This window comes from Equus caballus, chromosome 17 (genome assembly GCF_041296265.1).
Source record: "Equus caballus isolate H_3958 breed thoroughbred chromosome 17, TB-T2T, whole genome shotgun sequence".
Lineage (NCBI taxonomy): Eukaryota > Metazoa > Chordata > Mammalia > Perissodactyla > Equidae > Equus > Equus caballus.
This window is the reverse complement of record NC_091700.1, coordinates 27,502,643-27,530,103: the sequence shown is the minus strand read 5'-3', so window position 1 is coordinate 27,530,103 and position 27,461 is coordinate 27,502,643. Positions and strand designations below refer to the sequence as shown.

The 27,461-nt window shown below is 48.6% G+C and overlaps 1 long non-coding RNA gene across 3 annotated transcripts in view; it reads right to left on the bottom strand.

Annotated features, from left to right (window-relative positions):
* Window positions 1–27,461, bottom strand: part of LOC102147469 (uncharacterized) — a 73,974-nt gene that overhangs the window by 15,850 nt on the left and 30,663 nt on the right. The window contains exon 1 of one of the 3 annotated variants that reach the window (XR_002800975.2): window positions 26,870–27,139. The exons of 1 other annotated variant lie outside the window; for it this stretch is intronic. This is a non-coding gene — a long non-coding RNA (uncharacterized lncRNA). Of the gene's footprint in view, window positions 1–19,748; window positions 20,016–26,869; window positions 27,140–27,461 lie in introns of those variants that run through there. One more of the 3 variants, XR_288625.4, reaches the window with a different exon arrangement.

Genomic DNA, 27,461 nt, shown 5'->3' with positions numbered 1-27,461 from the left:
TCACTCCAGTGGGGGCTCCTAAGCCATGTGGATTCCCCAGACCTCTGCTGCCACTGTTTCCCTGTTCCCAAAGGGCCTCCCCTACATGACCTCATATAGCATCCTTCCCCACAACCCAAGGGGTACCTAATAGCATCGTCTCCTTTCTAGAATGAAACTCCTGGTTGAGGGTTCTTCCCTCCCCCTCTCTGAATGCACCATCCCAGTTTCCTTCCCTGGCTCATCTTACTATTTCATCCCTGGTTCAACACCTCTGCTTTGGGGTCTCAGTCCTCTTGGGGGCCCTTCTCCCCTGAAGCTCCACTCTCTCTGGCAACCTCACCCAGTGCTGCTTCCAAGCTGAGCCTGTCTCCAGCCAGGAATCCAAACCCATGTCTCAACTTCCGGCTGGACCTCTCTACCTCAAAGTTCTGAGGAGACAGAAACTCAGCGTGTTGTGAATTAAACCAATCACCTGTCTCCTAACCTGTTCTTTCCCCAGTATCGCCTGTCTTGATTAACTGCTCCACTCCCCACCCAGTCACCCGGAACCTGGAACCTCCCTGGAGTGCTCCCTCCCCGTCGTCACCACTGTGCCTGGCCCGCCGCCTAAGTTGTCCCTTCTAATCTCACCACAGGCCAGGACCTGAGCTGAGCACCCAGAGCATTTCATTTACTCCTCACCACATACTGTGTAGTGAGCACTATCTTAACCCCTGTCTTAAAGAGGAAGACACCAAGATTTAGAAAGGTTAAGAAACTTGCCCCAGAACACACAAGTATAAGTGGCGGTGCTGAGATCACTCAGAGGGGCTGAACGCAGAGGGCAGGCACACATCTTCCCGCACCGGCCATCGCCTGCTCTTCACACCAGAGGACCCCGTGGGAGACAGAGGTGATGGTGTAAAGGAAAAAACTGGGGTTCGAGGCAATTGGTGACCTGCCATAGGCCCACGGAAACTACCACTCTTCCCGTTCCTCCACGGCACACGCTGCGTCTGAGGCAATGGGGCTCCAGACCATTCAATCGCGCTTCCTTCTGTTAAACGCCGATTGAGTTTAAAATTCTCGTGTGAGTTAGGATTACTCCAGCAATGAGGGGCAGCTGTTCTGAATGTCTATTGATTGAGAATAAAGAGAAGTGGCTCAAGTTGCACCATGAAAGATCTAAGTTCGAAATTTTTAAAAACCCTTCCAGATCTGGAGAGCCGGTAGATTTCGCACTCCCTTGCTGAAGGAGTCTGCGCAGGCTTTTGCTCTCTCTCTCCCTGTCTGGAACTCCTTAGGTGGCTCCAAGACCTGGCATAGCTGGAACGAGTTTGCTGGAATCCTCCACTCCACAGCAGAGGTGGCTTTTGGCCTGGAAATGCATTTGATTTGGTGCACACAGTGTTTCATGAAAATCCTGATTTCTGGCTTCTTTCGCAAAGTCAGTTGATATGACAGCCCCGGGCTCTCCGTCCCAGTTGGCAACAACCCCGCTGGAGCAGGGTCAGCCTGGCTCCTTGGACATGGCCTTACACACCAGTTGGCCTCAGCCCCTCCAGCCAGCTTAGCTACTGATGTTACCTTCCTGGCCTCTTGGGGCATGTGAGTTGGTGACCTCAGATGACACTAGTAAGGTAAGCCTTTCAAACATGCACCTTTCCATGTAGCCAAAACCTGAGCTAGGCCAGACTTTGTTAGACAGCATCGGAGCATGGACTACAAGCCCAATGGCTTTTGCGCTGAAGGGTCTCATTCCCACCTTCCTATTTTATTTCTCCATGAAAACATGGTCAAATCAAGTTCTTTTCTTGCTCACCTTGTGGGGAAATCAGAAGTATTCACCAGCTGTTGGAGTACAAACTTATTTCTCAGAATGACCAACTTTGCAGCATTGAGTCGTATGTGGATTTCTACCTAATGAAAACTCCAGAGCCGGCTGGAGCCCGACAGATAGAGCCCAATCAGCTGTTTATTCGGGTGCTAATCACAATCGTGTTTACAGGAAAATGCCCTCGTCTGCTTCCAGCAGTTCCAGCCACTCAGCCATGTGAGAGCTGTCTTCAAAGTCAATTGCCTGTCATTTTGCTGATTTATGTTGAGCAACTGCAAGGACCCCTCGAGGTATTTGTCGCGAGCTTGATGATTCCTGGCTTATAAAGTGGCAGTGGGCAGAGTATTTCAGTTCAAATTCCCATCAAGACAGAATTTAAATCCCCAGCTCTACTGCTCGTATTTGCAATGTGAGCACGTTAGATAAGCAGAAACGGGCTCCCCACAAACGCCAGGGGAAGTCCGACCTGCGTTTCTTCAAATGGAGCCGGAACCCAAACCTTCCTTCAGACCTTGGCTAGGAAAGTGATTCTAACTGTCTTTAAAGTCGTGATCCCATATGCTTTTTCCCAAGAAATGCTGATGGCTGAGGCAGGATGGGATCTATCAGATAAGACTGAAGGGGCCCAGGAACGCATTTCCCTCCCACCTGCCTGGATCATTACCTTTCGACCAGCAGAATCTAACTGCTTTGGAATAACTTGCCCTCTAACTGAAGTTTTCTTTTAAAAATGAAAATATTTAAGGTGGTGATTTCAGCCATTTTGGCGAGCTATCCAGTTTTCCTGGGTTTCTCCCATGTACACATGTTATTAGTTTGATTTTCTCCTGTTAAAAAAAAAAATGAAAATACTACTGAAAAGGATGGCCTATTAAATTACTAACCCATTAGCTGCTGGTTTAGCTCAGCCTCCCTTGGGTGCTGATTCCCTCTCAACCCCTCCCCCATAGGCTTAGAAAGTGCTGGAAGGTTCTGGATCTCAGGGAGCTGGCCCTCCTCTGCTGATGCTGGGAGGTGAGGCAGCGGGTTCTTTCAGAGAATCACCCACATCCTGTGGGGCTACCTTCTAAGCGCTGTCTCAGCACTGAAGCACAGAGGTGAAAACGGAGGCATCTTTTATGTTCTCCCGCGCAGCATCTGGGAGTCAAACACAGATGATTTAAGGACTGCCCACGGCTTACATCGCCTGGATTTGTGCAGTGCTTGTTCGCTCGGTGTCTCAGATAACAAAGCCACACATGTTAGGGCTGAAAGGAGATTTAGAGGTCTAGTTCAGCCCCTTCGGTTCCCCCAAACCACTAGAGCCCAAGGATCCTTAAGAACCCAGACATGTGAGAGACTGAGTCATCCAAATTGAGGCGACTCTGCAAAGAGTTCACTGACTCATCCTCCCGTCGCCTTTCCCCAGCTCTCACTTAGAGGCAGTGTGTATTTCTTTCATTAGGAAAAGACTGCTCAGATGTACCGTGTCATTACCTCTTTATTCTTTGCTTTATATTCCAGCCGCCTTTCTCCACGTTTGTCACCTGCTCTATTTAGCCAGCTCCGAACTAGCTACCTGCCTTTTTGTGCTGTGAAGCGTGCTTTTCTGCAGCTCAGCTGCGTGATTCTGGACTACCTGCTCCCTGTGCCCAGGGAGCTCCCCGGCTGTGTACTGTCATGCCTCAGAACGGCCACTGGGTGGCAGTGTTTCAGAGGATTCCTGAGCCCTGCAACGTGGCTTTGGGCTGGGCTGGTGGTTTCTCTCAGAGCACAAACAGGGCTGTGTGAACAGGCTGAGCACAGGGAGACTGGCTGTGGCGCTCCGGAAATCGAGGATTAGATATATGGCAAGGAGGGACGGAGGTCTGCGGACCGTCTGTGCACTTTCAGAGCTTGCTCTAGCCACAAAGCTGACATCTGCCATCATTCTCACAAAGGAATCTCAAATCCTAAGGCTGTTTGGGAGGTGTCCTTGAAAAGAATGACCATAACCCTGTGCCCTCCCCGTTTTGATTTCTCAACCAGCCATTGGGCCCTGGTTCATCCATAAAAACAACAACCAAAGGGAAAAAAGGCAATCCTCGTGAGCATTGTGTGTTTGCTGGACGGGATGGTAATGGCCTAATCCCTTTAATGGCTCTGGTCACTGCAGGATATTAGCAATTAGAAGGGTCTGTGTGAAAGGGGGCGGCGGGGGAAGGTAGGGCCATCTGCTGATTACAACATGCATGAGGAATGGAAAGAACATTTAAAGAGACACTGTCTGTCTACTTGGACACAAATAATTCATTGTCATTTAAAAGGTATATTTAGGGCTTGAATTTTAGTATCTGAATTATTTGCATGGCTCAATCTCTAAATGCAAGCTCTCGGACTGGAGACCATCCCAGGAACTACTTGTTTCCACCCCTCACACTTTCTGAAAAGAACTTCTCTGGGGACTAAAAGGAATGTGGCCCGAAACGCTTCAGCATTTACATCATGAGTTGGACTCTGTGGAAGTCAAACCAAATGTTTTTATTACAAACAAGTCAGCCCAACACCAAGCTATGAAGCACCCGTTTGATTTCCAAGCGTCCCACCCCAGCGCCAGCCTCCACACAGGAAATAGTCCTCTCAATGTCCACCCAGTAGCCAGGCTCCTCTCTCATTTCTTTCAGTTGCACTACGCCTTCCCTCCCAGGCCTGACAGGGAACTAAAGAAAGTGGAATCTTCCTGAGTATCGGAAACAAATGCAGGCTCTCCATTCAGGAAAGCTGGAAGCAAGCAGACCTCACCTTCCGGATGGGTTAAGCCTAGACAGAGAGATGGGCAGGCCCCTGGCTTTCCCACCTGGCAAGACCCTGGTTCAATAAGACAATAACTGTTGCCACATCTGGGGATTTTATACCCCAACTCATTGAGAAGGAAGATGTTGAGGATGTATTTGGACCAAATGCTTCCTGTCATTACACAAAATCAAACATTTGGCCCCTGAACCAAGAGAATGTAAATCCTTTGGGGGAGATAGCTCCTGACATTGAGAGATGAATACTGATAATGTAAGGGGGCCTAGGCTGCCCTCTAAATGTCCCAGGCAGTCGCTGTGATGGCAAAGCCATGGAAACCTCAAAGGAGAGGTAAGACTCCAGTTGGGCCTTGAAGGAAGAGTAGATTTAGCCAACAGAGGGAAGGAGGGAGGGCATTCCTGAAGGAGACCTTGGAATAACAAGGTGTGGGAAACAGGAACATTCAGGAATAAAAATACCCGTGTGCTTAAAGCTGAAGGGTCTGAGAAGCGCAGCAGGAGAAAGGGAGGGAAAAGTAGGTGCAGGTAGAAATGGAATCCCTGTGCTTGGCTTGTTTGGGTTGCAAGGAATAGAGCCACTCAATTTACCTTAAGTGAAGGGTGCTGGAGCTCAGACATGAGGAGTAAGGAAGGAAGAGCAGAGGGCCCTGCCTCTGAGAAAGGCAAGGACAGCCACACTGCCACGCTCCATAGAAGATGTGGGAACTGAGTGTTTCAAAATATAGTGTATTAATAGAAAATGTGAGGCATAGTAAAGCCAACAGATCAGAAGATAATTGCCATTGAAAAGATAATTTGTCACTCACAATTCCCAAGAGAAGGGGGCATGCCATGCCTCACAGGGCCACACGGGGCAGCACCAGGGCTGGTCAGGAGGTGAGAGAGGAGGGGGCAACTGCAGGCAGGAGCTTTACTGTGGTGTGTGCAGAAAGGAACGGGCGAGGCAGGTAAGCAGGTTTAGGATTGGCTTGCTTGAATAATTTCAGTGGGCTCTGGGGCATAAGGGCTGTCCCTACTTCTCTGGTTCCTGGCCCTGGGGTGGCTTTGCAAGGAGAATCGTGGCCCTGACTGTGAGAACCAACAGAGGAGGTGGTGGGATGTGGGAGCTGCATCAGCTGGCTTCCATTTGAAAGGCATGTTCCTGGGTGAGTTGTTTACTAGCTGTAGGGCTTGGCTAACCCCGCGGGCGGTCAGTCCCTGCAGGGCCCGCAAGGCCCCAGATGTGAAAGCAGCAGAACACAGAAAATAAAAGACAGGCACAGTTAGTACACCAAGAGACCATTCAGGACACAGTTTGGCTGTGGCAGTGCTGCCATCTTGCTGTCCCTATGGCTGCCACTCCAGTGCTCCAGATGGGATGACTCATCCTCAGCCCCTTGCTGCTTCTCCTCTACCGCCCTGTCTGGAGTTAGACTCCCAGAAGAGGATTGGATCAGCCCAGTGGCCTCCAGCCAGCACCAGCTGTTCCTGTTGGACAGATCTTTACGCCAGGCCACCCATGTAGGTTGCCCATGAACAAGTGCCCATTCACGGGCTAACAAATTTATTAGTGGGTCTCATGGCTTGGCAAGTTATGCTTAGAGCCAACTGGCTGGAGAGATCTGGAGGGTGCGGAGAGACACCCTGAGGATTCCCAGAAGGAGAAAATACAACCAGCCTGCACCTCACTTGGCTTTTCCTGTATGAAGCTCTGAAAGGCCAGAAATGAATCTGAGCTACAACTGTAGATGCGCCCAAGAATTTTAAACTGGGTGGTAACAAGAGAAAGTAGGATTTTTATAAGGAAGAGTAATCTAGCAAAAACATATGGGAATGGATTGGAGAGGGAAGAGCCTAGAAACTGGAGGAATCATGAGGCTCCTATAATAGGTCCTCATCGGTCCAGGCACCTGGAGTGGGTAGAGACCATGGGGACAGAGAGAGGAGCAGTTCCCAGAGATGGGCTGAACGAAGCCCTGATGGAACTTAGTAACTGCCCAGGCAAGGAATGAGAGGGAGAAGGACGCCCCAAGGACAGCACTGAGGCTTTGAACCTGGAGGGTGGGGAGAAAACGCCTCGCTGACAAGAACAACACAGTACGAAAAGGGAACAGATATGAGGGGAACTCGTTGAGATGCATAAACTTTGCCAGGTGATGGGCGCTGAAAGCCCCCAACTGTTGCTAAGTAAGAGGCAGTGTGGTCTGAGCAAGAGACACCTTGCTGAGTAGACAAATTAGTAACTTACTTTTTCATTCATGAGCCTAGTAACTCCGTGAACACATCTAACGCATTCCTAGATTCCTCTAAGTTTTCTCAGAGCCCTCAAAGTCTAGGTTCTGGGTCCCTAGTAAATAATTACCAACCACACTGCTCTCATTTCCTCCACCCACCCCTGTCCAAGTGATTTTTTAATGATTAAAAATCATTAAAAGCATGACTGTCATACAAATATATACTGAGCACCTGATGAAGAGGTTTTTTATTCACCAGTGAGGAGACCAGCAGGGTGGTAAAACTGGTTCAAAGAGTGTTAGTGGGACAGACATTGATGCGCTCTCTCAGGAAAGGAATGTTGAAACAAGTTTGCTGAGCCAGATACAAAACAAGTTAACGTCCCACAGGGAAATACAACTGTAATCTTTTAGGTTATCTCTTCAACTGGACAGAAATGCTTGCATCTCTACTAGACAAAAAACTCATCTGCAACTTAGCAATTGTCTGCAAGTTAACTTCTAACTTCACACAGCTTGGGCCCTAATCCTATTAATGGTAGGTCAAACTAGGTATATTCCTCTAGAGAACTAGATGGTTCTTGCATGGACCTTATCAACAATGTTCCAGTTCGGCACTGACAGGTCACGCAGTCGTCCTCTTGCTCTATTTCCAAGTTGTGGACAATTTTACACACCCATCTTCCATCTTGCCTTAAGACCTTAGATCTCAGCTCAAGCATCATTTCCACAGACGAGCCTTCCTTGACTTCCCTGACAAGGTCACATCCCCCTACTCATTTGCTTCCATGGCATCGAGTATTTCACCTTCACACTAGCTAGGTTGAAGAAAAAATACTCTGACGCTTGTTAAAACAGTGAGGAAGACCTCATTCAGGACAACTGCACTGGATGTCAAGACCATTGTGATAGGGAGGAGAGGTCAGACTCAACTCCCAATACAAGGATGAGTGCGGATTGACAGCCAGTGAGCAGAGTGAGGGGCGCAGTGGATGGACAGTTATTAAGACAAGACATCAAGGGCAGGAGGATTCTTGCTCAATCGACTAGACAGGATTCTTGCTGCAGGCCGGCCAGGGTGATCAGGTATCAAGGGTAGAGGACAAGGAATTCGATCAGATATCAAGGGTAGAGGGGATTCTCGCTAAACTGTCTTAGCAGGATTCTTGCTAAGACTGGATGATGCAGGCCCAGCAAGGAAAGGACAGGGGCTACAGTCGAGGCCTAGTCGAGAAGAGGGCTCAGAGGAGCCTGGCTAAATTTGGGTCACGGAGAGAGTTTTTGTCAGTTACCACCACTCTAGTTTTTACAGATCTGTGTGGCCACGTCATTCATATCTGTCTCCTCTTCTACACTGTAAGCTCCTTGAGGTCAAGGCCATTGTCAGCTTCTGTATCCCAGTACCTGCACTGGACTTGAGGCATAGAAGGTGCTCAATAAATATTTGCTGAATGAACGAATGAATGAATGAATGGACGCCTAGTATACTAAGCTCGGGGAATGCCCTGGAAGGCAGGAAGCAGTCTTCGACACACTACAGCTAATTCACTGCCTACTTGTCGTTCTTCCCCTTCTTTGTTTCTATTTGCTTAATTGCACCTTTTCTCATTTGACTGCCTGGCTGGGAATTCAGCTCTAGGGGGACTTGGAGCAAAGTCAAACTGTTTGCTCCCGCAGCTTGCTGGTGCTGACTCAGCCAGCCCTGCCTGCGGAGGCCTAAACACTGATCACAGTCCCGGGGAAGCGCTAACTTTTCCCTCTATGCAGATGCGGCCTGGTTTGTACTGCCTGCCCTCTGCTTCTCAGTTCTTCCCCAGCTCCCGGGGGCTCAGGACTGCCCTGCCAGCCTGAGCTAGGAGGAGCCCTGCGAGGACATGACGGCAGCTCAGTGTTCCATTGTCCCATCTGTTGGGGGTGGGGAGAGGTTTGCTGAGCTCGAGGATTGGGAAAGTGCTCCTCTGCTTAGTAACCACCTCTTTAAGAACAAAACACTGGGAGAATAATGTAGGTATTGTGTCTTGCACCCCCCCCCCACCTCTTCATCAGTGTGTTGATATCAATTCTTGATCTTTCCCTTCCATTTCCATTTCTTAGTGTTCATTTCTAGTCACTTTCAGCCCACACCGCCTATCAGACCTCACTGTCCTCCTTCTCTTGCTCCTTTGTTTGTTCCTTCCCGGATTCTGAGTCCCGGAGGCTGAAGGCCCAGGGCTTAGGCCTCAGAGCTCTTCTCTAGTCTAGACATTCACTCCCTGGTGCCTCATCTCGAAGCAGCCTAACAGCTCCCACGTGTCTACGTGGAGCCCAGCCCTCTCCCCAGACACCAGGCTTGCACCCTGTGGTGGGCAGCCTCGAGGATGACCCCAGTGAGCCCCACAGCGTGGTGTTCACGCCTCGTCCTGAGTGTAGCTGGACCTAGTGACTTGCTTCTTACAAATAGGATGCGGCCAAGGTCATGGGATGTTGCTTCCGAGGTTAGGCTTCCATCTTGCTGGCCCTCTCTTGCTGTCTCCCTTGTCATTCTAAAGGAGGCCAGCCGCCGTGCTTTGAGCTGCCCTCTGGAGAAGCCCACATGGCAAGGAACTGAGAGCTGCCTCTGGCCAAAGCTGGTGAGGACCTGAGGCCCTCAGTCCAACAGCCTGTGAAGAACCGAATCCTGCCAACAGCCACATGAGTGAGCTTAGAAACAGGTCCTCCCCAGCAGAATCTTCAGATAAGACCACAGCTCCTTGATTGCAGCCCCTGAGCCAGAGAACCAAGCCAAGCCACACCCAGATGCCTGACCCGCGGAAACCATGAGATACTGAATGTTTGTTGCTTTAAGCCGTCAAGTTTGGGGTGATTTGTTACACAGCAATAGATAACTAATATAATATCTAACTGCCTTCTCTACTTGAATGTTGAAAGGACATCTCACATTTAACACTGTTAAACCAACTCTCAATTTCCTATCCTAAGAGGAGAGAGAACAGAACATCATGCCAAAGGTAAAGAAACACAGACATGGGTAGAGCCGCCGTCCTGTGGACAGTGTTGAGGGAAACACGAGGGTGCAGGCAACTGACCTGTCGGAGAAATCTCCCAGAGGGAAGCAGCATGTGTGTGAGTCAGAAGACAAGGCAGGGGCCCAGGGAAAACTCAGTCAATCCTCCAGCTGATTATCCAGCTAAGTCACAAGGATTGGTTGAAGTGGTTAAATTTGAGGCTGTCTACATGGCCACTGTCCAGTGGCCATGCAGCAGCCTGAGCTGAGTAGGAAGAACACCATTGCCACTGTGATAAAAACCACAGAAGCTCAATACCAGGTGCACATCATTTGAACATCTCAAAAAAAACCACCTAAAACTCGGTCGCACTCTTTAAACACTTTTTAACATGGGAATCTGATTATTAACTATCTTGAGAAACACTTTTAGCTTCCTACTTATGTGAGCAATTTTGAAACTTTATTCTAAGTTTCCCCTCAATAGAAATGGCAAATTTGAGCTCATCTCCAACACGTCTCCACTCCAGGCAGAAAGGGGGGAGACCCCTAAATCTGAAAATTTGGAGAAAAGCTCCCTCTGTATGTTTTGTGTTTTTCTAACATCTTATATCAAAATTGTGTGTTTTATAAAGTGTGTTCTTTCACATATGTTAGCTCATTTGAGCCTCATACAACCTGTGGAAGAAATGGAAAACATGACTTTATTGTCATTTGAAGTGGCAACCGAGGCTCAGAGAAGTCAGAGACTTGCCTAATGTCACACAGCTGGTCTGTTCTGGAACTTGCATTGGAATCAGGTTTCCTGACACCCAAGCAGATAGTTACCTGTTCTTTGCAGTGGAGACCCAGCTTGACCCTGAGCTGCATCCACCTCAGGACCATCCAACATGCTGGGAGAACACGATCATAAACACAACCATTTCCACCGAGGCATCAAAGAATCCACTATGGGAGAAGAAGGAGCTAGACGGGCCCCATGGCTGTGTGGTCAGAGGGAAGTGTGGCCCTGCACGTGGCAGTGGACACCAGATTTGTCTCCTAGGCCAACATATTGGAGGACTGACTGTTTAGTCAAACACTCTGGAAGATGCTTGGGGGCCCCTGTACCCCATCCAGGGTGTAATACACAAGGGAGAGCACCAGGCAGCTTTGGCACGTGGGGCGTTGCAGGGTCTTAGGTGCGGGGCTGGCTATGGGTGGAGGCGGAGATGGCATCGCTGTGAGGCTCCTGCCCTCACGGACGCTGCGGCCATGCCTGGAGGCCTCCGTAGTTCCAACAGCCGGACAGGGAGAAAAGGGACACAGCTGTGAATCCCACATGCTCACCACCTCACGGTCTGAGATTTTTGCAAGAGTGCAGTACTCAGGGAGACAACCAAAGAGCTAAGCTTGGGGTCCAGGCTGGTGCCTGGCAAGAGGGAGGCAGCCCCCACAGGAAGGGAGAGAGGGAGAGAACTGAGAGCGGAGGTCCCAGGGCTTTGCACAAGCTCAGCAAGCACGTTGGACTTTCAAGCTGTCCACATGGAGGTTTGGGGCAATCCTATCCTAAAATCCAGGGCGGCCCCTGGTGACCACTTACCCCGATGATGAAATTAAAGCCTGGAGGGTTCAAGGAGATCACGGAACTCCCAAGCTAGTGCCCTTTTCACCATATCACGATTTCACATGCTACACAGAGCTCTGAAAATCCCCCGCCAACTCTGGGGGACAGCCCGACAGTCACATGACAAACACCCAGCTCTCCCCACCCCTTCTGGCCCCACTCACTCCATCCTGAGTACCAGTTTCTGCCTGTCCTGCAGATGTTTACTGAGTCTGATGGAATGCTCGTTTTCTAAAGGTTTGTTCTCATTATATATTCAATGAAAGAGCTTTGCAAACCCATCCCTGGCTTATTGATTCTGACTGCATGCCCCTGGAACACGCAGCGAGCATGGATTTCCTGTTTGAAGACCACCCAGGAGCAAGAGTGATGTTCTCTGGCTGTGCCTTCCTGGGCAGTGAAGGCAGGGGCAAGGCCTTCACTGTAAGGGGCAGCTAATCCAACACTGAGATCTGAGGTCTCTGTCTACAACGACTTCAGGTCACGGGCTCTTGGCCCCTCTCCAGCACTCTCCAAAAGATGGAGATGGAGACAAGTTCAGATCAGCCAGCAAAGTGGAAACATTCACAGCAGCCTTTCCTGACTTCCTTCCACACGTACCCACTTAGTAGAACTATGTGCTGGGCACTGAGTTGCTCGCCTGGAGTTCACTGGTGAGAAAGATTAACACGCGTCCTGCCCGCAAGACAGAATGGGGGGAAGACAGACAAGTCAGCAGTTATGACGGAGTGTCAAGCAGCCATGTCGAGGAAGCAGGCAGCCAGCTACTTGCAGAGGGGCAGGGGGCCCAGCCTGGCAAGAACACACACAGGTCAGCTTTGTGGGGAAAAGCTGAGGGTGCCATCACAGGGGCCAGAACTTGGCTTGTTAGCAGTGTTAAGGCTGGGAAGAAGCTCGTTCTCTGAGAATCAAGAGCCGTTCTTCAACCCAGACTCCTAGAAGGCCTTTGGCGAACGACTACAGAGCTGACACATACTTCAGCATTCACCGCTCCAGAACTGTTTTTCTCTCAGCTACCCTGGGGAGGCCATGGAGTGTGGCATTTAAAAGTAAGCGTTTTGGAAACAGACAGACCCAGCCCTGCCTCTTACTAGCTGTGTGACTTTGAGCAAGTTCACTAATATCGACGTCTCTGACACTCAAATTCCTCAGCTGCAAAACAGAGATAATCACAGGGTTGTTAGAAGGTGTACCAGTCAGAGTTCTCCAGAACAGAATTTATCTATCTGTCTATCTGTCTCTCTGTCTATCTATCTACCTACCTACCTACCTATCCGTCTATCTACATATCTCTATCTTCTTCACATACAGCAAGAGATTTATTTTAGGGAATTTGCTTACATGATTTGCAGGGTTAGCAAGTCAGAAACCACAGAGCTGCCTGGAAACTCAGGCAGGAGATGACATTGCAGTCTTGGCGCAGAATTTCTTCTTCTCCGTGAATCCTTAGTTTTTGCTCATAAGGCCTTTCAACTGATTAGATGAAGCCCACCCATACTGTGGAGGGGGATTTTCCTTTACTTAAAAATCAACTGATGGCAGATATCAGCCACATCTGTGAAATACCTTCACAGCAACACCTAGACTCATCTTTAATTAAATAACTGGGTACGTAGCCTAGCCAAGTTGACACATAAAACTAACCATCACAGAAGGATTAAAATGAGGCACATAAAGGTAACACTCAGCCCAGGCCCGGCCACAAACAGTGCTCAATATATTGAAGTGGTTCTTATTTTTAATTTATTCAAAAATATTGGGGCCCCTGCTATGACCGAGAAAAACATCTAATTCCTCGCTGGTTGCAAGAGAGATTAACAGCACACCCAAACACTACCTAGTTTGGTCTTGGGGTCTCAATACCCTGGTCCCCCCGAGCCAGCCCCTGACCACTTGTTTCTCTGAAAGCCTGTCTCTGTGCTGGCCAGAGGGCGTCTCTTCATCACGCATTTTGCTGCCACCAAAAGCTGCCAACACAGTCCTCTGGAGCTGCTGCCCGAGATTTCTTATCTTCATTCGGACTCAGGTGAGCCCAGGCCCATGTCTCTCTGTATAACGAAACCAATATTAATGCTTTTATTTTTAACCAAGACCTTTATTAGCATTCTCACTGGACGTAATTCTCCAATACTTTAAAGGACAGCTGAATCTCATTTCTTCCTGTCTAGCGAAATTCCTTTTCTCCTTCTATTTTCAATGCTACAAAGACTTTTGGCTGGTGGAGGAGGGGTGAGGACGGGAGAAGCAGATGTACATGAAACTGGAATACAGTTAGTTATTTTACTTAAGGATTTGCCTGTCATAGAACTTGGAGGGAGACCACATCATATCACCCAAAAAATGTAGGCGTCTGAAAAAATAAGCAAAATAATGGTGGCTACAAGTCCTTTTCATGGAATTTCTTCTCTTTTTTCCCATGTTTTGATCTAGAACCCAAAGATATTCTTTGGGAACAAATGATGTCTGCCCTGTTCTGTATGTTTCCTGTGTGGTTAAGATCAGACCAAATATAAGCCAAATACAAATTATAGAGCCGAGAAAGTCTGTGCTAAATGAGGGACACTGACAGCCTGCTCACAAGAGGAACATCATGATCCTTTTGGAGAGAGGCCCTACATCCTTATGGTTAAAGGTGCAGACCTGCGGTCAGAATTCAAGTTCAAATCCTGGCTGAGTGACTTGGGCAAATTACTTAACGTCTCTCTTTGTGCCTCAGTCTCTTCATCTGTAGAGTGGGTTACTGCAGGAATAAGAGTTATCTAAATAGGAAGTAGCTGACACATAGTGGACGTTTAGTTTAATTCAATTTTGGTGTTCTTATTTTATACTCTTCTCAAAAAGGTAGAATCCAATTCAAGCAAACTTAAAGAAAACAGAAAATTTATTAGAAAAACAATAGGTTACTTTATAGAATCAAGGAATTAGGCTTTAGGAAGGCACGAGCCAGCACAACCCCAGGAACCTCAGGGAAGACTAGAAGTTGGATGTTGAGGGCCCCCAGGATGTTCTCGCCCTCCTTCATCTCTGCCTTTCTCTGGAGGTTGTTCTCAATGATCAAAATACAGGCTTTTTCTCTCTTTCATGCTACATGCTCACCATCGTTCGGCTGTGGCCCTGCGCCACTCCGTCTTCACCCCCCAACCCAGGCTAAGGGAGCAGTCTGTCATCGCCAGAGCAAAGAGAAAAGGGAGAGCAGTGGACACTCAATACTGCTTAAAGCTGCTGCTCAAAAACGTGGCACCTGTCACTCTTGCTTCCAAGTTTCATGGCCAAGCCTGAGAGCAAAAGAGAGAAAATGCACAATCCTTCTGCCGGAGGGGTGGCGCCTGTGGGAGAACAGAAAGCCCATCTACCGCAGTCACGGAAAGACAGCCCTGTGGTTGGACCATATGGTTAGAACATTGTAGGAGGGGAGATACCTCCCAAAAGAAGTGAAGGTAGGAAGAATCCTACGCACATTATCTAGGGGAGTTCTATGCCAAAATGCTGTCCCAATATATATATGTACTTCATATGGGACACAAATAAAAGGAAATGAGGACGCTGGTTCACCAAAGTGAGACTCAAAAATGAAGACGATCTGATTGGCAATAGGGAAATCACGTCGTTAATTAGAAATATTTAGAACAGGTGGTTAGACATGCTTGCAATCCAAAGTCATCACCAAACGGCTAGAAAGAATCTAGGAAAGGCCTTAATTTGGGGATATGCCTATGAGTGGAAGACCAGAGAATGTTATTTCTCAGGAGGTCAAAGCTGCCCTGAGAACAATCTGGTCCAAACTCAGGACAGAGACCCAGAGAAAACAGTCAGGTCTAAGCTTCCTCCTGAGCAGCCAAGCTAAGTAATCAGGGGCTCAGCCGTGGGCTGAGGCATGAACTCAAGGGTAGAACAAAGGAGAGAAACCAGAGACAGCGTTAAAACATGTTGCGTGTGCCAGACCAAGGCAGCCAAGGCAGGCAATCCAGCGGTACCTTGTAATTTGCCTGCTAATTCACAGTCTGCACTCCAGATTTCCAGCTTCTGCTTCAGAATAGCTCTAGGATGCTAAACAATTGACCCACCACACACCACAGAAATATCTCAGCGAGAAGAAAGTGAATGCATGAAATTACTGAAATTCCGATTACAAAGAAGTTGCTGAACCCCTGTGAGATGGCTGAGGACCTGCCAACCCCCGAAGAGATGTTTCTGGTTTTGAGGGGTCTTGATCCAGCATAACCCAGACAGCAAGAAGAATAATAACAATGATACTAATTTACTTCACAAATATTTAGAGTGTCTATGATGATCTAAGAGCTGAAGACAAAAAGACAAAATTGTGTGACCTCATAAAGTTTACTTGCTAGCTGAGAAAGATTGATGAAAAACAAAATAAGCATAATATGTATGAAGTTAGACAGTCGTATGTCCTATGGACCAAATAAAGCAGAGGATGGAGACTGAGAGCGCAGCTACGGGGGGGCCGGCAATTTTAGGAACAGAGGTCAGGGAACCCTTTGCCAAGAGGGTGATATTTGAGTAAGGACTCAAAGGAAGCGAGAGAGTGAGCCAGTTGTGTATCTAGGAAAGAAGGTCCCAGATAGAGAAACAGGACAGGCAAAGGCCCCCAGGTAGAGCTCACTTGCTGTATTAAGGCACAAGGAGGCCGACAAAGGTAGGTGGGCTTAGCAAGAGGGAGAACAGAGGAGATAAGGTGGAGGCAAGGTGCAGATCATGTTGGGCAGGCTATTCAATACCGGGATCTTGGACCAGCAGCATCAGCAGCATCCGCAATCTTGATAGAAATGCAGAACTTGGGCCCTACCTGAGACCCACCAAGCCACCAGCTCCTCAGCGGCTTGTGTGCACGTTAAAGTTGAGAAGTACTGAGGTAGGGTCAGGGAGGCCCACTGTTAGGCATGTGTTATTTACTTTGAGCAGTAAGTCAGATACCATTGGAGGGTCCCAAACATCGGTGGAACATCATCTGACTTACATCTTAGCAGGATCACCCTGGGTGTGAAGAGAATAAATTGAAGGGGACAAGAATGGGAACCAGGAGACCAGTTGGAAGTCTTAGTCACCAGGCAAAAGATGATGATGACCGAGATTTAGAGAGGTGGTAAGAAGGGATCAGATTCACTCCTGCAACTCAATAGCAAAAACAAAAATAACTGATTAAAACATGGGCAAAGGGTTTAATTGGACATTTCTACAAATCGACATAAAAATGGCCAACAGGTACATGAAAAAGTACTCAACATCTCTAACCGTCAGGGAATGCAAATCCAAACCACAGTGGGATATCACTGCACACTTGTTAGGATGGTTATTATTAAAAATAATAATAGTGAGATAAGTACTGGTGAGGATGTGGAGGAAGTGGAGTCCCCATGCACTGTTGGTGAGAATGTAAAATGGTGCAGCTGCTCTGGAAAGCATGGAGTTTCCCCAAAACATTAAAAATAGAACTACCATATGATCCAGCTATCTTCCTTCTGGGTATACGTCCAAAGAATCGAAATCAGGATCTCAAAGAGCTATCTGCACTCGCACGTTCATCGCAGCATTACTCACAATAGCCAAGACTTGAAAACAGCCTAAATGTCCACTGACAGATGAATGAACAAAGAAAATGTTGCATAGACGTACAATGGAATACTTTCAGCCTTAAAAAAGAAGAAAATCCTGGCACATGCGACAACATGGGTGGACCTAGAAGACATTATGCTAAGTGGAATAAGCCACTCACAGAAGAACAAATACTGCATGATTCCACTTAAATACGGTGATTAAAATAGTCTAATTCATAGAAATAGAGCGTAGAACAGTGGTTTCCAGGGGCTGGGGGAGAGGGAAATGTGGAGGTGCTGTTCGGTGGGGAAAAGATGATGACATTGTAGAGCTGTGCTGTGCACATTGTGCCTATAGTCAACAATACTATATTGTGCACTTAAAAATTTGTTAGGAGGGTAGATCTCGTGTCCTGTGTTCTTACCACAATAATTTTTTATAACTGATCAGATTTGGATGGATTTGAAGGTAGAGCTGACAGGACTCACTGACGGATTGGATGTGGGGTGTGTGAGAAAGAGCGGACTTAAGGATGACCCCACGGTTTCGGGCCGAGCTGCATTTACTGAGCAGACACTGGGTGCCAGCAGTGGTAGCTTTATCTCCACTATCTCATTTAATCCTTGCAATGCAGCTCTGGGATCCACGATTGTTAATCCCAGACAGGATAAGTCACCAACCTAGTAAGTGAGGGGTCCAGACACACACAGAGTGTGCTAGCCCCAAAGTCCATGCTCTTCCCGCTGCTCAATGGTCACATCCCTTCCACCACCCTCAGCCAGGCGTCACTTTAGAGTGGATGGAGAATGTGAGCATGGGAGCTAGCCACAGCTCCACAGCCCTCCACCTGTGGACCCTGGGCAATGTGCTCACCTCTGTGAGCCTCAGTTCCTCATCTGTAAAATGGGTTTATTAACACTCTATAAGATTACTGCAGGATTGGGGAAGATACTGAATCTGAAGCCATGGGCAGAGGCTAGTTGCCTGTCTTTAAGCTACTTTGGGGGTTTTGCCCACTACATTGTATTAAAAAGTTTTTTAACTTCTGTTTCACACCTATACAAGGGTGCAGAAAGAACTCAAACCAGATCATAAAAAGAGATAGAAAGACCAAAAGGACGGAAATGGAGCCATAGAAATTGGAGCTGTGACTAAGAAAGAATCAGAGAAAACATGCCCTGAGCAACAGAACCGGTGGGAGACCCAGGATGCGGACACAAACCCCAGGGAGATAGAAGAAGGATGACGCTGCGGCCACACAGACCACGTCGAGGGGGCCTTCTGCCAGGGAGACACGCTTCCCAGTCCTACCTAACAAGGCCTTTCCCATGGTGCATGGCTTTGTCATGCCTTGGAAGTCCTACTAGAGCTGCAATACTTGTCTTCTTTGCATTTTGCAGCTCTGATCTCCCTAACAATTAGGTCAGGAAGGGCTGCAGTACAGGGCACAGGGGTTTGGGGCTTTTTTGTTGTTCTTTTTGTTTTCCTAGCAAAGATATTTAAATGACTGCATCTGACAAATATTCAGTCTCCTACTGCTGTGGTCTGAAGGTTTGTGTGCCCCTAAAATTCACATGCTGAAGTCCTAACCCCCAAAGGTGATGGCATTAGGGAGTGAGGTCTTTGGGAGGTGCTTAAGTCATGACGGTGGAGCCTTCTGGAATGGGATTAGTGCCCTTATAAAGGAGGTTCCAGAGAGCTCCCTAGCTCCCTAGCTGTTGTAACCACGTGAGAATACAACCAGGAGTCTGCAACCTGGAAGTCCTCATCTGACTTTGTTGGTACCCTGATTTCAGACATCCAGCCTCCAGAACCGTGAGAAATAAATTTCTGTTGTTTATAAGCCACCCAGTCCATGGTACTTTGTCGTAGCAGCCCAAATGGACTGACGTCTACCTGGCCACCCCCACTCTGCACTTGGGAAAGACTAGGCATGTCAAGACTCACTCACTGGCAGGTTTAAGACTAAGATTCTCAAGGGAAAGGGTGGGAATCATCCCTTTGCATGGGCTTATCTTCCTTTCATAATCACTAAACTCCCACAGAGACGTGAGGAACTTGTGGCTAAGGACAGATGTTAAGGCTAAAATTGAACACAGGTGCAATGGAGATGTGCTGGAAAGAGACATAAGGAGATGAGGAGTCGTGCATGTTCTGCTCATTATAGTTAACAGGGACTTGTCTATACTCCCTGGTACTGGAGGGACAACATCACTGTTAACCGACAGCCACTTCAGACAGGAAGGGTGCAGGGCAGCTCTGGGTGAGCCTACCATCCACCCATTACCATTGCCCCTTCCAACATCCTGCCCAGATGAGTGAGGGACAGGCCCTTCCATGGGGACTGACTGTGAGGAGCTGTCCTCCTCAGGTTCAAATGGAGCTCACCACGAAGACAGCCACCTGTCAAAATGTGCTTTCATCTCAGGAAAATCACCCCAAGGTCACTACTAACCTTAAGCTCTTCCTTTTTCCAATGACTCTCCTCTCTTGCCATAGGAGTTTTTATTTTTAAAACAAAGCATCATTAATTTGCTGGGAATATTTTAATCATAAGAAATGCTAAAAGGAGGAGTGTTCTTTTGATTCTTTCTTTTAAATTAATGTCATCTTATGCCCAACAGCCTAAGATCCAAGTTAAATGGAAGCTGGCCTCCTTTGTTAAAATAGCCATCCGTGTTCATCGCCAGGTGTCTTTCTCACCTGAGCACAAGTTCCCTTGTTCAGTGGCCTGAAGGCTGCTTTGTAACACACACTAGTTATACTTGAATACAATAGCTGCAATCTTATGTCAAGCCATAAGGAGAGTCTGAGATTTTACCTCATCGGCAAGCCACGAAGGTTCACGGACACTGACAGAAGACACAAGACTCCTGGATCAGAGATGAAAAACCTTGTTCTTCACAGCAGTCTCACTTCACAAAGTGTCAACATATTTGCACTGGTTCCCCTGCCCCAAGTCCACAGAACGACACGATGGGCCCAGGTGGGTGCTGTGCACTCAATGGGTTGCACAGCAGCTGAGGAACCCAGGGTCAAGAGCCTGCACTTGTTGAGTGAGCAGCAAACATTGTAGCAAACATCTAACAAGCTGTATCCCCTCCTCCTGGGGAGTGAGCAATTATACGGTAGTCACGCTGTGGGCACCTTGACCTACTTAGGTGTCCGTGTGACTCACTCAGAAACTGTTCAGCATCAAGAGATGGACAAACCCTGCAGTCTGGCATGTACCACAAGAACGTGGGGGGTTGCTCACGCCCTGTGACTGCCTCTCCAACACCATCATCAATTCCAGCAGTCTCTTCTCCAATCATTCCATTGAATGATAACTTTTTAAATAATACCCATGTTACTTTGCAAACAACTGAAATTCTGGCCTGAGAACCATATCTCCCAGGCAACCCACCTCTCTCAGGAAAACATAACACTTCTCAGAAGAGCAAATTAGAATTAAATATAAAACCAAAGCTTTTCCATCATTCTTGTGTGTTTAGCCTATGCCAACTTCATTTACAGAGTCACTGAGGCCAAGAAAGGTATTTATTTCGTGGCAGTGTGTGTGTCTGTGTGTGTGTTGCAGGGGTGGGGGGGGGGGTGTTATATACCCTATTGTTACAGTAGCTCTTAGAGCAAATGACTAACAAATGTGTTGGGTGGTAAGTGTGCTAGAATATGTCTCAGCAACACAGCTCACAAATGCTTTTTAAAATGTCATTATACATTTCTCCTCTCAGCGTGGTTGGACGGTCGGTCATCTTGAGGTGCACAGTGTGGGAATTTGTTACACAAGGTAGCAGTTCATTAACCATGTCTTTTATTTTCTTTATTCTGATGCTTTGACCTGCATGGTTTTGCTGACTCTGGAAGGTCTAGTAAGCAGCCCAGGAGCATGCTTTTTGAATGTGAACCAACTAATCCAGAGCCCATACTCCCACCACCTCCACTATTGGCTCTCACACTCTGGGCCACTACCCACCTGCCCTAATCACCCCAGGGCCAGGTCCCAGACAACTAGGGACAGCCTTATGCCCTAGAGTGCTCTGAAATGACTCAGACAAGCTGATCCTAAACCTGCCTGCCCTGCCTCATCATCCCTTTCCATGGAAACTACAAAAAAGCCACTTGCCCCCAAGTTCTCCCTCTACCCTCTGCCTCCTGACCAGCCCTGGTGCTTCCCCATGTGACCCTGTAGGGGATGGCGGGCATGCCCCCTCTTTCTGGGAACTGTGAGTCACAAATTTTCTTTTCAATGGCAGTCATCTCCTGACCTGTTGGCCTTCCTGTGCCTCAAATTTCCTATTAATACACTATATTTTAAAACAGGCAGTAACATTTGCACTTGGGGAAAGGCCTTTGGGTGAGAGTAGAGAGGATCCAGCATTATGAGGTTAGAGTCCCCCGCTTCTCTGCAAGTGCAGCAGTGGGGCCTTCGCTCATCTCATATTGATACCCCGGAGAGTCAAGCACTGTATTCAGCTGCCTATCTGACATCCCCACTGCACGGGGGTGTTCCACAGGTATCTCTACCTGCACTATACAAAACTGAACCCAAGAGCATGCGCGCGCGCGCACACACACACACACACCCCCACAGTCTATTCCCCCTCTAGCTCCCCTCCCTCCGTACATGGCATCTCCATCCGTTAAGTCATTTAAGCCAAAAAATCTGTTATCATCCTCGCCCCTTCCCCCTCCATTCCTATCTACCCCCTAAACACCATCGGTTCTACTGCCAAGGTTTCTCTCAGTTGTACCATTTCTCTCCATCTCTACCACCCTACTCCAAGCCGCTATCATTTCTAGCCCAGGCTATTTCAGTAGCCTCTCCATCCGTTTCTCCATACAACAACCCCAACACCTTTTTAAACAGTAAATCACAAACCCCGACTCCCCTGCCTTATTTAACACCTTCCATTGTACTTAGAGTAGAATACGTACGTAACGCTTCGTGTGTGAATCCGAGCCACGACCACCTCTTCAGCGAGCTCTCACCTCTTCACCTTTGCTCGCTGCACTCCGTCCACCCTACGTCTCCTGAGCTCTTTGCCCACCTGGAAGGCCCTTCTCCCCATTCTTGGCCTGTCTGGTAGACATTATTAACACTCACCAAGATTTCTGGTTCTCTCTCCGTCTGGGCTCAGGTCCCCTTGAAACTAGGCACGGCCATAAGATTTGCTCTGGCCAGCGAAAGTTCAGTGGAGGTGATGTGTGTCACTTCCCAGCAGAAACATTAGGAGCTGGAATGCATTCCTCCACGTTCTGCTCCCCACCGCAGTGCTCTGGGAGACGAGCTAACGTGGAGGTGCCGTCAGATCAAAGCCTCCCGGGCCGCTGAGCCACATGTGGAAGGCAGCTGCCCTGAGAAATTGCCCAGACCCTCAGCAGATTGAATGTGAGGGAAAGGTAAAATTTTGATGTTAAGCCATAAGAGATTTGTGGGTTGGTTGTTTCTACCCACTGACTACCACAGCCTGGCTGGGAGATTTTCATCCTCCCATAAAGCAGCCTTTCCCGATTCTGCCTTTCAGCATCAGACACACACACACACACGCACACACACCCCCTAACTGCAGTCCCCCTTGGTAGCCTCTCTCAGCCGTCTTTACTCTTCCTTCACAGCCCTTATCACAATTTGTAACTGTATATTTAATTTTCACCTGTTTGTTCATTATTTGCCTCACCCACCAGATTGTCAACTCCACCTGGGCAGGAACTATGTCTGATTCGTTTATCAGGGACCCTCCACTGAGCCTGTGCACAGAGACTGCACAGAGTAGGCACTCAAACAATACTTCTTGAATGAATGAATAAAGGAATACTCTGAAGAAAAGGTTACTACCTATGGCAGCCAAAGCAGTTGGCATCCATTCCACCACCCCACGTCCATCCTCCCCTCTCTCCCTCCCTCTCTTTGATCATTCTCTCTCCTTCCTCTGCCTTTGCTCTCTCCATCCTTTCTTTCCCCTCTTCTCCTCCTCATCTTTTATCAACTTTTGTCCCTGCCTAGCATGGTGATGCTCACACCCAAGGAGTTTGCTCACCCTGGCCATAGAGACCAGGGGTTGGCATAGCCTACTTGCCGTTTTAATGAACCAAGAAGTAAATTGTTGATCCCTGGATGGGTGAAAAAAGAAAACAGCTAGAAGTCTGTTTTCACTGTTTTCTGAGCGGGGACCCTGAAGACATCTCCTCTCTCAGTTTTCTCTTCATTCTGCATGTGGGCGCCCACACGGGCACAACCCACCGGTAGCCTGCTTCCCTCCACCTTCTCCGTCTCAGAGAGTGACAGGACCATCCACACAACGCTCAGTCTGGAAACCTGACAGTATCTCGGACTTCTCTCCCCCTTTCATGCCACATGCAATCTGTCATTAAGTCCTGTACTCTCTATCCCCAAAGCACATCTCCTCTCCATCCCTTTCTCTCCACCCCCATCGCCCCAGCTCATGCCCACTCTCACCTGAACTCATTGCATGCCCTCCTAACGGGGCTCTCAGGCCCTGCGCTCACCCCATCGTAACCTCTGATCCCTCCTGACTGCACATACCTCCGCTTAGATCCATGGCTCCTCTGCCTCCAAGATGAGATGCGCACGCCATAGCCTGGCCTTATAGGGCCCTTCAGCTGGGCCCAGCTGACCTTTCCATCTTTCTCTCTTGCCTCTTGCCCTCCATACCCAACATTCTAACCATACTGGACCCTGCCAGTTTTCAAAACCACGTGGTGCCCATCCTGCTAATAAATTTTATCTTATCTTATGTTAAGACATTCCTCTTCAGGGGAGAACTGCCTATGCTTAGCAAAATACCTAGATAAACTGCTTTGGAATAGAAGATAAGGCTCTAAGACATGGTTAGAAGGAAATAAACAAGAGATAGCTGAACCACACCACATAAGAAATGAACAGGAATTTTTTTCTTCTTTTTTAAATGTAAGATATATTGTACACATGGAAGAGTGAGAGAGTCATATGTGTTCACTTTAAAAGGCAATTATAAAGCAAATAGTCATCACTGAAGTCAAGACATAGAACATGGTCAGCATCTCAGGATCCCTTCCCTCATGCTCTCCTCCTGGTCACAACTCATGTGAGCAAGAGTTTGGGGTGGGAGAAATTGAAGGAGAGGACACAGGAGCAGGGAGATAGAGCAGCATGGTGGAAGTCAGAGCAGGAGTTGGTAGAAATGGCCAAGAGACTTTTTAAGCACAGAAAGCTTAATATTTGTGTTTCAATTATCTGATGTGTGGTGCTATAATGTGGGATTTTTTGCCTCTACCCTTCAATTTCCAGCAGAAATTCTTTGTGTATCTGATAATGGGGCTGGGGGAGGGGTGGGTGCTGCAGGGAAATCAAGAGGGATGGCTCCGTCCCATGCTCGCGCTGACCCTGGGGCAGAGACCGAGGGACAGTTGTAAGATGCAGAGAGGAAAATGGAAGTTCAGAAGAAACTGGGAACCAGAGTCAGCGGAGACCTAGGCACCCCAAAGCGGCACGGCCCTCCTCGGTGCCATGCGCACCTTGCCTTGGGGAGGGTTTCTGCTTCCCACTTCTCCCTGCTGTGAGGGGCAGAGCTCCCTGAGCCCCTTCCCCTGGGTCTTTGTGCAGAGGGGCGGTTGGCTACACCACAGGAGGAAGCTACCTGAGGCCCATTTGAATAGTGCCTTCGGTTCCTTTGGGAAGTGACTGTGCTAATTCTACTAGATAACGTGATGTTGTCACTGCTTTTTACCTTTTATGAATGTGGGGGGTGGGGCGGTGAGAGAGAGAGAGGAGAAACTAACGCGCAAGTGGATAATCAGAACTAAGTTCCCCTCCCTCCATGCTCTGTTTGTAGGGCTGGGTATTCTCCTGTCTGCCTCGTGGGTTCATGACATGCGGACATTGGCTGTTGGGGAACATTCATATGGACCTAAGTGCCAAGAATCTTGCAGGCCCCTAGATCCATTTAGGCTCATTTTTGGCTCAATGTAAGTGCCATACCTCAAGGGCCTATAAGAAGAGAAAAAAAAACCCACGAAGAAATACCAAGAACACCCTCCTTCCAGTTCTGTTGACCATGGCTCTCTCTGATTATTCTGGGATATAGGTTGTTATGGAGATGGAGAAGTGTTGAAATGGAATGAATCTGGGGGAAATATTGCAATGCAGAGAAATTCATTGGCTGCATAAACTTTTGTGAAAGTTTCTTCCTCTGAGTTGGGTTTGAGGTCTACTGGCCACTACCGGCAGGAGTAGGAGTCTAAAGTTTCATAAGATTCTGAAAATCGGGTTTGTTTCCCCCATCCCCACCACATCCTGGGAACCGTGGGGAGGCCTGGCTAGCAGGGCAAGGGCAGGGAGAGGCTCAGGACTGGTTAAAGCCTCTGGGACTGGAGGATAGTCAGACGCGGCTTGGCAGAGGCAAGCACTTCCTCATCCCGGGAGGCGAGAGAGAGAGAGAGAGAGAGATAGAGAGAGAGAGAGAGAGAGAGGGAGAGAGAGAGAGAGAGAGAGAGAGAAACATTCAGCCTGTCTTGGCAGGGAGAGCAGGGGACATCTGGTCTCGGGCTGTTGACACTTCTCGAAGGGCTAAAAGGCAGATGCTGGTAGAAGTCCAACCTGCAGGAACCTTCATGACTCCAGCAGGGTTTGCAAGGTTGAAAGGGGGGTAGTGTGCCCCACTAAAGGCACTGCTGTTCCGAAGGAGCCCTGCAGGAACCTCAGCCCAGCAGCCTCCCATTGCGGTCATCCACAGCTTCATTCCCAAGTTCTGGAGACGAACCCGCATCAGCAGAGGCGCCTTGGGGGGGTCAGCATGCGTGCTGGAGGCTCAGGAATGCCCCAGGGCGTTTGACTCTATGAAATGCTCGCTCTCCCAGACAGTGTGCCGCCCAGCCCCAGCCCTGGAGGAACTAGCCTGTTTCCTGCACAGGGTCTGCTGGGAAATGACAACCATAGCCTAAAAAAGTTAGGCTTTTCACTGCACGGTCACAGCAGGACGTCAAATGCTTGAGCCTGCTCACATTTGGAAGGAAGCAGGAAAACGGAAAAGGACACAAATGACTAACTCCTTATACTTTCGATTTTTTTTCTTTGAACACCTCCAAAGCCTTTTGCCACATCAAAACCAACTTCTTCATTGAATTAGTACTTGTGCTGTGTGGGGAGTCTGGGTTGGGTGCTGTGGGAGATACAGAGGTACATCAGATAGGGAAGTGCCCTCAAGAATCGCCAAGTCCAATAGGACAGATGAAATGGGGCCATGATTACTAAAAAACCAGGTAGAAAGTGATAAATGCGCTAAATGCCATGTAGTTTAGAGGAAAGAAATGTTTATAGATAGGGTTGCCAGATAAAATGCATGATGCCCAGTTTAAGTTGCATTTCAGATAGCAATGCATAATTTTCAAGTGTAAGTATGTCACAAATATTGCCTTGGATATACTTATACTAAACAATTATGCATTGTTTAGCACTGTTTATCTGAAATGCAAATTTAACTGTGTGTCCTGGGTTTTTATGTGCTAAACCTATTTACTCTATTTTCTCTTAAAGCTGGGTGGCACGTGGACACGGGGAGAGCAGAGGATGCGCCTCTGCTCACTCACAAAGAGAAACCTGCAGGTTTATAAAGGGACAGGAAATTTTATTTCTCCTTCCTGCCGCTGTGGCCTACAAGGAGCTGGGAGGGGTGTGTCAGTGCAGCAGTCCTGATGGGCTGGGTCACGCTGAGGGAGCAAACGACCCCAGCATCAGCCATCCTGCCCTCACTCCAGGACCCAGGCTGATGGGGGGAGAGCAGGAGGGAGAGGCCACTCTCTAGGCCATTGCCAGTTACCATGGTAAAGAGAAAGGATGTTGCAAAGCAAGGCATAGGCTTTTAAAACTGACACTCAGAAGTGGCAGTCATTTCCACACAAATGCCTGAGTTCAAGACAAGAAAATGCCGTCCTACCACATACCTGGGAGGAGAGAGAAACACAAATTTCTGTGAGCAATCCTGAAGAACACGCTCTGATTGTCAGCTGCTCCAACGATCTGGCTTCAAATCTAGTGCCAGGGGCTCCCCAGTGCCAGGGGTCCCGCAGTGCCAGGACTCCCGATACCAGAGAACTCCCAATGCCAGGACCCCCTCAATGCCAGGAGCCCCCAGTGCCAGGACCCCCCAGTGCTGTGCCCCAGAGTTTCTGGAGAAGGACGCCGTCTAGTTCACGGCTGGCACATCCTGACGTGCCGGTCAGGCGGTATTACTCCCCTGTGCCTGTTCCAAATGCAACCCCGCCCCTGTCTCCCTGCTGATGGGAGCCGCGCATGATGCAGCAAACCAACAGCACTGAGCAGCCTCGCAGCTGGAGAGAGACGCCGGCGCCGCTGATGGGCAGCACCCCGCTCTGGGAACAGAAGGGTCGGCTTCAGCGTGATTCTCCTAAGTGGCAAGGGGAGACGCCGAGGCGTGCGTCCTTGCTGGAGCCTTCAGCCCCTGGGCTGGCGGCCGGCAGCTCAGTGCTCAGCTCTGCAGGGGGCCAACGAGATGACCGTCCCCTTGCGCCAGAG